Here is a 9,053-nt window from a genome sequence, read left to right on the forward strand (position 1 = left end):
TATTACCTATTACCCACAACTGCGTGGCAGATTGTAATATCTATCAATAAATAAATCTATCAGATTAAAAAAAAAAATTACTAAAAAATAGTTAATTGTATTTATCTTTGTAGAAGTAGTAGTTTTATGATATTTGACAAAATAAACTCGTCCCATACAACATTTTTATGAAATGTTTTTAAAAAGCTATATCTCGAAAAATATTTAACGTAAATAACTCTATTAGGGTTCATATGTTAGCAAATTGGCTCTTCTTTAAATGACGTTCTCTTAGATTTTCTTGTGTTGTTCCTACTTTTTAGATATAGAGCTCCGAATGAAAAATTAGTTTTTTTTATCGCTTCGAAACAGCCGCCATTTTTTATTCCTCCTACCTATACTTAGCAGACTCATGAATTTTGACTATTAATTATACATAATTTTCATTAAAGTAATCAAAAATTGGGGTGAGATAACTGCCTTTTTCCTCCTCTTGGGCTCTTGTACTACATGGATGCTTGATAGTATCCATAACTGCCCGGAGTGAAACTCACCAAAAAAGGAAGATCTGTCATCATTATATTGAAATTGGAATAAAATATTTGGGCAGTAGACCTGCTCTCCATAACAATTATTCAGTTTATTAAAAAGCTCTGATTGGAGAGCTCTTTGCAACTGTGTACGACGGGCTACACTGGAAATTGTTGACACTGGAAAGAGTTGATGAACATTGATGTACGGTAACATTAATGCATGCAAGGAATCTATGCCATACAACAGTTTGTTAAAAGTTTGACATTATTATTTTGTTTCTGTTAAAACAAATACTCTATTGTTGTTTTAAATCACTGACTTGTTGACTTTTTTATCGCATATAACGTTTTTTTAATGCTTTGTTATAGTTAAAATTATGCTCAGGCTTCGATTGACGGATATTTTTTTTCATTGTCAATGTGTTCTTAATTGTTAGAATAGATAATTTTTTTTTGTATTTTTTTATAAATAAACAATTAAAAAAATATATAATAATAATAAAATGTATAATGTGAGTGAAGATTTGCAATTCTCAGGAAATATATTGTTATTTGTAGCATGAATACAAATTCCCTATTTTTACTATCTGGGCCCTGTTTCATAATAAAGTACAAATTAATACTATTAGTCTTGTCGATTTAAATTAATAAAATTACACTGACTTATACAATAGTAACTTGTACTTTAGTACTTTTTAACTCCTGTAATATCACTAATAGTCCTCTCTATTATGAAAAAAAAATAAGTATTAGTATAATTAACACGTTGTTTCGATGCTTGTATTTTAAACTAATACTATTAGCTTTCATTATGAAACCTCTGTTTTGTATTATGGGCCCTGTAGTCAATTTGTGCTCAAGCGTTTGATTTTCATAAAATTTTCAGGGATTACTAGATCATTTCTACATTGATTCCCAATTTTTTTTACAACCTTGAACGAAATTGGAAGTGCCGTTTTCAAAATGTAGGTGTAGGAAAATACGCATGCGTATACTGGGTGTAGGAGATGGAATTTTCTAAAATTAATGCCACACCAACGCAACTTTTCTCCCAATTCAAGTCAAATAAGACAGGCCGTTTTTGAAATATAGGTTATATTTTGTTTACAAATATGTTTACGAAAGCAATGGATGGAGTTTATAAACTGATATGGTACCATCTAGGGCAGGTGATCCCAAACTTTATTTACCACGGGACCTTCATTGAGCTAAAATAATTTTAAGGCACCCTTGTGAAGATAAAAAATAAAAATGTCGACTCAATTGTCCTTAGAGCGGTTGAATCTTTTTCTTCTTTCCCTTCGTCCTTTGTGGCTACAGCATGCCTTAGTCCAAGCATACCAACCGTCCCGGTCACTTGCCAATCCTTTCATGGACTCCAGCCGCTTTCCTCTATTCTCTCCCAGACGAATAATTCGATCCAACCATGACATCCTAGACCTGCCTCTTGGTCTTTTCCCTGTTGGTTGGATTTCGAGGAACTTGTGTGGTTCACAATCTTCGCTTATTCGGCAAACATGGCCAAAGCACTTTAATTGTTTTTTCTCCAAGATCTTGGTTAGGGGTTCCACCTCTAATTCCTCTCTTGTTCTATTATTTCTTATGAGATCTTTCCAAGTTCCCCCGGCTATTCTTTTAAGATATTTCATTTTTGCTGCAGTGAATCTGCTTAAATCTCTATGTTGAGGAACCCAGCTCTCACTTCCATATAATAGGATGGGAAGGTATATTGCGTTGAAAATGTGCAGTTTTATCGTTTTCTCAACCTCCCGTTTCCCAACTTCAGTGTCCAGATTTGATAATAAATATTCTTCGCTTTTTTAATCCTATTAGATATTTCTCCCGTTGGAGCTGTATGTGACAGTTATAACCACAAAATCCTATTTACTCTTCGAAGAGAGTAACGATCGACAGAAATGAAAACACTGTAATGTTAGGCGATTCTCAAGCCGCTATACAGAAGTTATCAACATCAGGGATTGCAGAGTCAACCTTTGAAGAAAAGTTTAGGAACATGACTGAAATTCTAGGAAACAGAGGAAGGATTAGAGCTCTGCAGTGGATATCAGGTCATGTTAGTTAAGCTTGGTTGTGGGGATAATCGTCCTGTTCGACCACTTTCTTAGAGAACAGCAAGATCCATTATATGATGTTATTACAAGGACTGGAAAAACGTCAGACACAAGGTTGGAGCGTAGAGTAAGAAGTGGCAGAACCATGAATGATGATCGAATTCAGAGCAGAGCTGAGGGAGTGGCTTGTTTCCGCTTAGTGATAGGACTAATCTCCAAAAACACCTTCATCGGGTAGGTATCGCTGACTCACCGACTTTCCCTCTATGTAAGACTTTCATTTGGACCATATTTTGACATGTTTATGACTGAAGGAATATAAAACAAGATTCAAACAAAATCAAGGAAAAAAAGCGAGGGCTTTGAAAGAGAGAATCGCTTAATAAGTAAATTTTTGCTAAGGAAAAAAAAGCTTCTAAGAAAAATTTTTCACCTTCTGATGGATGTGTTCAACTTCATTTCGGTAGTGGAGAGGCGTTAGGCTTAGTGGGAATCAACTTTAATGATAAAACTGTAAATTGAAAGACAGCTCTTTTAATATTAAAAAAATTAGCAATTTTTTTTGTCTACTTGAAAATATTTTCTCTGTCATATCTGTTGTTTTCAGTTATCAGACACTTCACACATTGAGTGATGTTTAGATTCATATAACAAACATTTGATGATTTTGTCTCCAAAAACGTTGGATGAGTCAATCCCATCTTCGTGAGCAAACTGTGCAAAACTGACTCTTAAGGGGCCTCTACATGTTGGCCAAGCCATGGCGAACTCGGACATGCGCGAGCATGTGGATGGGTGGCTTGTACAAGTTCTTTGGCTAGTTGCAACTGAGAACTCTCAGGAGGTTGTAGTTACTTTTTATAATAAGTTTTAATTTAATATTTAATCTTATTGATTTATACTTAATTTCCTTTAATTTTCTTTTTTTTGTAATAAAATGATATAATCCCAGTGCAATGGCTGAAACCACTTGTACGTCCGCCATGCTTGCCTCACTGAATAACACTGACATGTGGATTGCCCGCTCTTTGTTTACCGAGCATTTGTACTAGCCTCCGATTCGTGGCGAGCGGCCAACATGTGGATCCGCCTTTAAATGATTTTCATATAACATTCATATGGCACAGTGTAATTCACAAACGGTTGGTAGTTGCTCATTTATTGTTTATTTAATTTTTAGATTAAAAATGTTCTTATCAAGAACATTCCAATATTTGAGAGATAAATTTTTGTATTGTGTTTTTGATAAGAATAATTGCCAAGCAAATGACTTGTTCAACTGATTTTAATTAAGTTTTTACGCAAGAAAACATAACTTCTGTTCCAGGCCTCATAAGATACAAAATTGCTTTGCATAAGGCATAAGGTTAACCACGTAATCGTATGACTTAAGCACTTTGAAAAATAATTAAAAAATAATTAAAAATTAAATCAGCCTTTTAGAGACATCTCGTCTCAACTATTGTTTTTCAGGATATCAATAGATATTTTCTCACTCAGATTTTGTTTTTACTGTTTCAACTTTTTTTTGGAGTTACGAGGTGTCGCAGCGTAAGCTTTCTTAAAATCTTTCAGACGTCCTGGATATCGACCCCGAGTTCCTCCATGAAGCTTCTCATTGCTTAGATCCTATCTCCGTTTACAAGGGAGAGCTTCGTTGCTTTCAGCTCTCCTTTATATATGACGATGCTCACACTTTTTTGAGGATTTAAAGCTAAACCAATCTTCTTAAAAGTCGATCACTCTGGAAGTTTTGCTCACACAGATCGTGGTATAGATGGTCTATGGTCAGATTGAATAGCGAAGGGGCCACCTTGAGGAACTCACGCATTACTTTGATTTGGCTTGATGATTGGGCACCTACATTTATTTGTTGAGAGGAGAGGTGAGATTCGGTGACACACCCCTCGCTCCCAAAGAGCTCACAATAATTATGGCTATTATTGTCAAAGACACCAACAACGTCGAGAAATACCACGGCGTAATTACTGAATCCTTCAATATAGCATCGATAGTTCACGCGTTGAAGAGTGTTCCCGGAAGGCCCTTTATAAAACCCCTTTGATATCTGTGGAAGGTGACCTTAATTAATAGTCGAGAACCTTCTCAATTCAGCGCACGATTAAATATATTGTGACTGGCCTCCAGGATGATATATTATTTGTATTTCCTTTAGGGACGTGACGGCCGTGCGGGTTGGGTCGCAGGTCCCAGTGCGCTCGGTTCGGAACGTTATGGGTTCGATTCCTACCTGGGGTAGTTAACGTTCATTTTACGGCGGTCCCGAGGAATGAATCTTGACACTCCCACCTTGGTTAGTAATGCGGCGGCAACCTAGGTAGCCGCCAGGAGTTGGGAAAAAGGACCACTAGGCCCACTTGCCGGAGTTGTTCCCTCCACCAAATACCAGTACCAGTACCAGTATCTCCTTTGCCTTTTATACTAAGATTGTGCACCTCCGCCGAAGTGGTTTCGGTACATAGGCCACCTTCAGCAGTATCTCCGTAATTATCCTAATGATATGAGCTGTATCAAAAAACTTGATCCTGCGGATCAAAACACCATAGAGCTCCGGCGATGTGTCTATAGAAGTCAATATAATTACTTTTTTTTATATAAATATTCAGTTTCTATTGAAATAAAATTCGGCATCGGGGCCTGTTTTTCATACTCCACACGCTTACGGAGATTTTCGCTTTATTGGATGCTGAGGGCCTGGTAGTTCCGCATTAATAGCCTTTAGAAATATTAGGAACTTGCCTAAGGCCTCGTCAAAATGAGAAGCATTCAAGGCGTTCTGTTCTAAAATGCTTTTGAAAGTAGCAGACTCTAGTTTGCAATGTCCACCTTTATTTTAGATTTTTCACCTTCTCCATTTTAAGGACCTATCACATTCTTAATTATTTCCCTTAGTGCATTTTTGCTAGCCTTCCTGGAATGGTTTTTTGCGATATGAGTTCTGAGTCCTCTCAAATAAAAAAAAAAAATAATAAACTAAAAGAAAGCGTCTGCCAAGTACATGTGCCATTATAGCCTTCTCGCTGTTTTTTGTTTTTAAAGTTTCTTTTTCTGGAAATCATTCTAATATCTCTAGAAGGATTACGTGAACTCCTCATTTGAATTAGTCGCGGCTTACATTAAATAATAATTTTACTCTCTATTCCACAGACGATCCGCCCTAAAACTGGAACAGTCACTACATACATTGTTAGTATTGGTAACTGATATTGGGAACTAGTCCTGTAAATCAGCAGCTCTTTTTTTGCCAACCCCTGGCTGCTACCAGAGTTGCCAACGCGTACTAACCATGGTGGCAGTGCCAAGATTCTTTCCTCGTGACGAAAAACAAATATTAACTTCTCTTGGTGGGATTCAAATCCACAGGGTTTCTGCCAATTATTTCAATTCAGCGTCGATACTAATTGTGCACAATCGATGAGAAAAACAAAGTTGAGCGAATTCTTGCAAAATTATCAACATATACCGACTGACGAAAAAAAAGTTATAAATGAAATACATACAGTATGTCGAACTATAACCGAGGCTGAGTTACGGAAGTATTGCTCAACGTCCTCAATGTAATATTTTGTCTATTTTAGAAAAGAAAAGAAATTTGTATTTAAAAATCACCGAGTTATATACTTTTTTAAAATTAAAATAAACATATGCAGGCAATGTTGTATTTTTAACACATTCGCTGGTTTTTAATATTAAAAATAGTTATTTAAAAAACATATTTAATATTATTATAGTAACTATGTCATCTTCATATTTATAAAATAAAAATAAAATGATTGAATATAAGAATTCCTGTCATAGCCCTGAGCGTAACATGACTGATGGGTTGCAATGAGAAATATTATTATAAGTACTTTTCTGAAAACTATTGAAATTTGAGTTAGTCAATCTGTCAATTAGAAGGCTCATTTTGAAAAAAATAGGACAAAAAACTATTTCCGGGATAATTTAGAAATATCTATTCTGAAACCAATGGGAATTAATTTCAATTCAAAAAAGGGGATAAGTAAAGATATTCACCTTTTATAACAGAAGCACATAGGGTACATGCCACAGGTAGTAAGGTGATTATGACGTCATAGTACACAGTAATTATAACGGTAGGTAATAAAAAAAAAAATCAGTCAACATTTTTGGTTGTATAATGGATTTTAATTACCAGATATAATAAGAAGAATTGAACCTACATTATCTAAGTGTGATTTATTAATTATTAATAAACTATTTTATTGATTATCTTTCCTGAAAGATAAGCTGAAGAAGAACGCATAAGGAAAATACACATTAAAAGTAACTAAAAAAGCACAATAAAAGTGGTTCAAAAAGCATGATAAAGGTGACTCGAAATACAGTTCCTATTGTTTAACTATATTATTAATCATCTTTCCTAAAGTTTGTTTATGAGCTGAAAAGAATCCATGAAGGGAATGCACAATAAAAGTGGTTTAAAATGCACAATAAAAGTGGTTCAAAATGCACAATATTCAAAACATTTCTCTAAATGTACAATAAAAGTTGCTCAAAATGCAATATATAGGAGATTCAAAATGCACAATTAAAATAACTTAATGTGTACTACAAAAGTGCTTCAAAATATGCACAAGATAGCAACTTAATTTTCAAACATTATCCGTGGGGAACCCCACTTTGCTACAAGTAAGGAGGGCGAACATGGTCCAATTTCTAGTGGGCCGCAGGCTCCTATCGGTTGGGATTCATATTTATAGAGAAAGCTTAAAGTTACAGTCAGTCATAATTATTTGATAATCACAACTCTGATAATGTTTGGTTAAAAATTTCAAGCACTCAACGTATGTGTTTTCGAAATATTAAAATCTTAATAAGGAACAGCAGAAAATAAAAAAAAAAACCTGATTAAACATCGAGTGGAGGACAGAATGCTATTTCGTTTTGATAAAATATTTCTCGTGTCCGGTTTTATAAACCTATTTATAGCAGCATTAGTAAAAAAAAATTATATTTACTTGCAAGGTTTTTTTTTTATATACTTATTTATTTACCTCTGTTAAAGCCCGGATGAATATACTAGTAATTAAGATAACTAAAAAAAAATTATGGTGGAGAAATAAAATGAAAAATCCGAAAGTGTATTCTTTTCTGTTGAAACGAAAAGAAAAAATAGAATAAAATAACAGTATGTAAAATATAACCAACAAAAATACAGTCTATAAAATTCTTTTTAGGTAGAAATTGAGAGACATAGACAATTTAAAAATAAAGAGTCTATAAATTAAAGATAATCGACATATTTCGTGGTTAAAAAAAAAATAAAATTCCAAGGAAAAAAAAAAAAATATGAAAATATCTTGATGAACCGAAAATAAATTGAAATATATTAAAAAATATTCAGGGTAAATACTAAGGGGTCAAATAAAAAAGTTAATGAATGAGGCCATACGTTGAATAATTTCCTTACTTTAAGGAGATTCATAAAAAATATAAACACATTATTTAATTAAAACTTAATCTATTTTACTCCAATAAGCAAATTTAAAAATATTTTACTTAAAATTGTATATTTTTTCAGGAGAATATTACCTTCTCGCGGAATCCTCTTTTCTGGTCAATCTTTGCATACAGAGATACATAAAACAATGTAGTAGTCTAGTTATTAGTAGAAGTTAATTGCAGTAATTTTCCGTCCTTGCCAGATCACAGATTGTAATCAGCAGAAAACTACTTAGCTATCGTGAGAGGTTTTTCGTCGAATCATATTTGCTTTGATAACGTTGATTTGACATTCTTTGTAATGTCTAATTGACTAAATTGTTATTTATCGGCTTATACTTTTTCGTTGTGAATGGTTAACTTCTTTATCGTCTAATGACCTAGGGAGTTCTTAAAAATAAGTATGTATATAATATATTTATGTATATATGTATATACGGTAGTGTATTGCTCATGACTAAATAGATAGATATGTATAAATCATATCTCCTACATATATACGAGATGCAATTAATGTTTGTTTGTTTTGAACGCTTGGCGATGACCGCCCGTTGGTTATTGGTTTTGGAAAGGTATAGTTCCAGCCCTAACTATACCTTTCCAAAACCAATAACCAACGGGCGGTCATCACTTACTGTACCGAACCCGAAATACCCAACCGGGAAGACCCAGAACCACTGGGGCCAGAGTTCAGAAGGCGACCAAAACCCACACACCAAGTGGTTTCAGTGGTTTGTTGTTTAGAGTCCGGAGATCTATCAGAAGGTGTGGATAAAAACCATTAAAAAAATAGTTCTATTTACTTTGGCACATTCCACCAATGTTTAAAATACTATATTCATTGAAAAGTTCAAATCCCCGGATGCTGTGGCTAACGAGTGACGTCTCCCAAGTCCCGAGCACCGGCCCCCGAAGGCCCTGAGTGAGATGCCAGTTTTTCATTTTATATTTAAAAAATAAAATTAAAACTTATTATTATTTT

At 34.2% G+C, this 9,053-nt stretch overlaps 1 protein-coding gene across 1 annotated transcript in view; it reads right to left on the reverse strand.

Moving 5' to 3' along the window:
• The window catches only part of LOC106686135 (transforming acidic coiled-coil-containing protein 1), a 28,606-nt gene extending 20,325 nt beyond the window's left edge, over positions 1–8,281 (reverse strand). Inside the window, exon 1 of the mRNA XM_067047293.1 lies at positions 8,162–8,281. The gene's annotated coding sequence lies outside the window, so the exon portion shown is untranslated. The remainder of the gene's footprint in view (positions 1–8,161) is intronic.
• Positions 8,282–9,053: the final 772 nt, after the last annotated feature.

The sequence above is a fragment of the Halyomorpha halys genome, unplaced genomic scaffold (assembly GCF_000696795.3).
Source record: "Halyomorpha halys isolate HHAL.00 unplaced genomic scaffold, Hhal_1.1 Scaffold781.1, whole genome shotgun sequence".
Classification (NCBI taxonomy): Eukaryota; Metazoa; Arthropoda; class Insecta; order Hemiptera; family Pentatomidae; genus Halyomorpha; species Halyomorpha halys.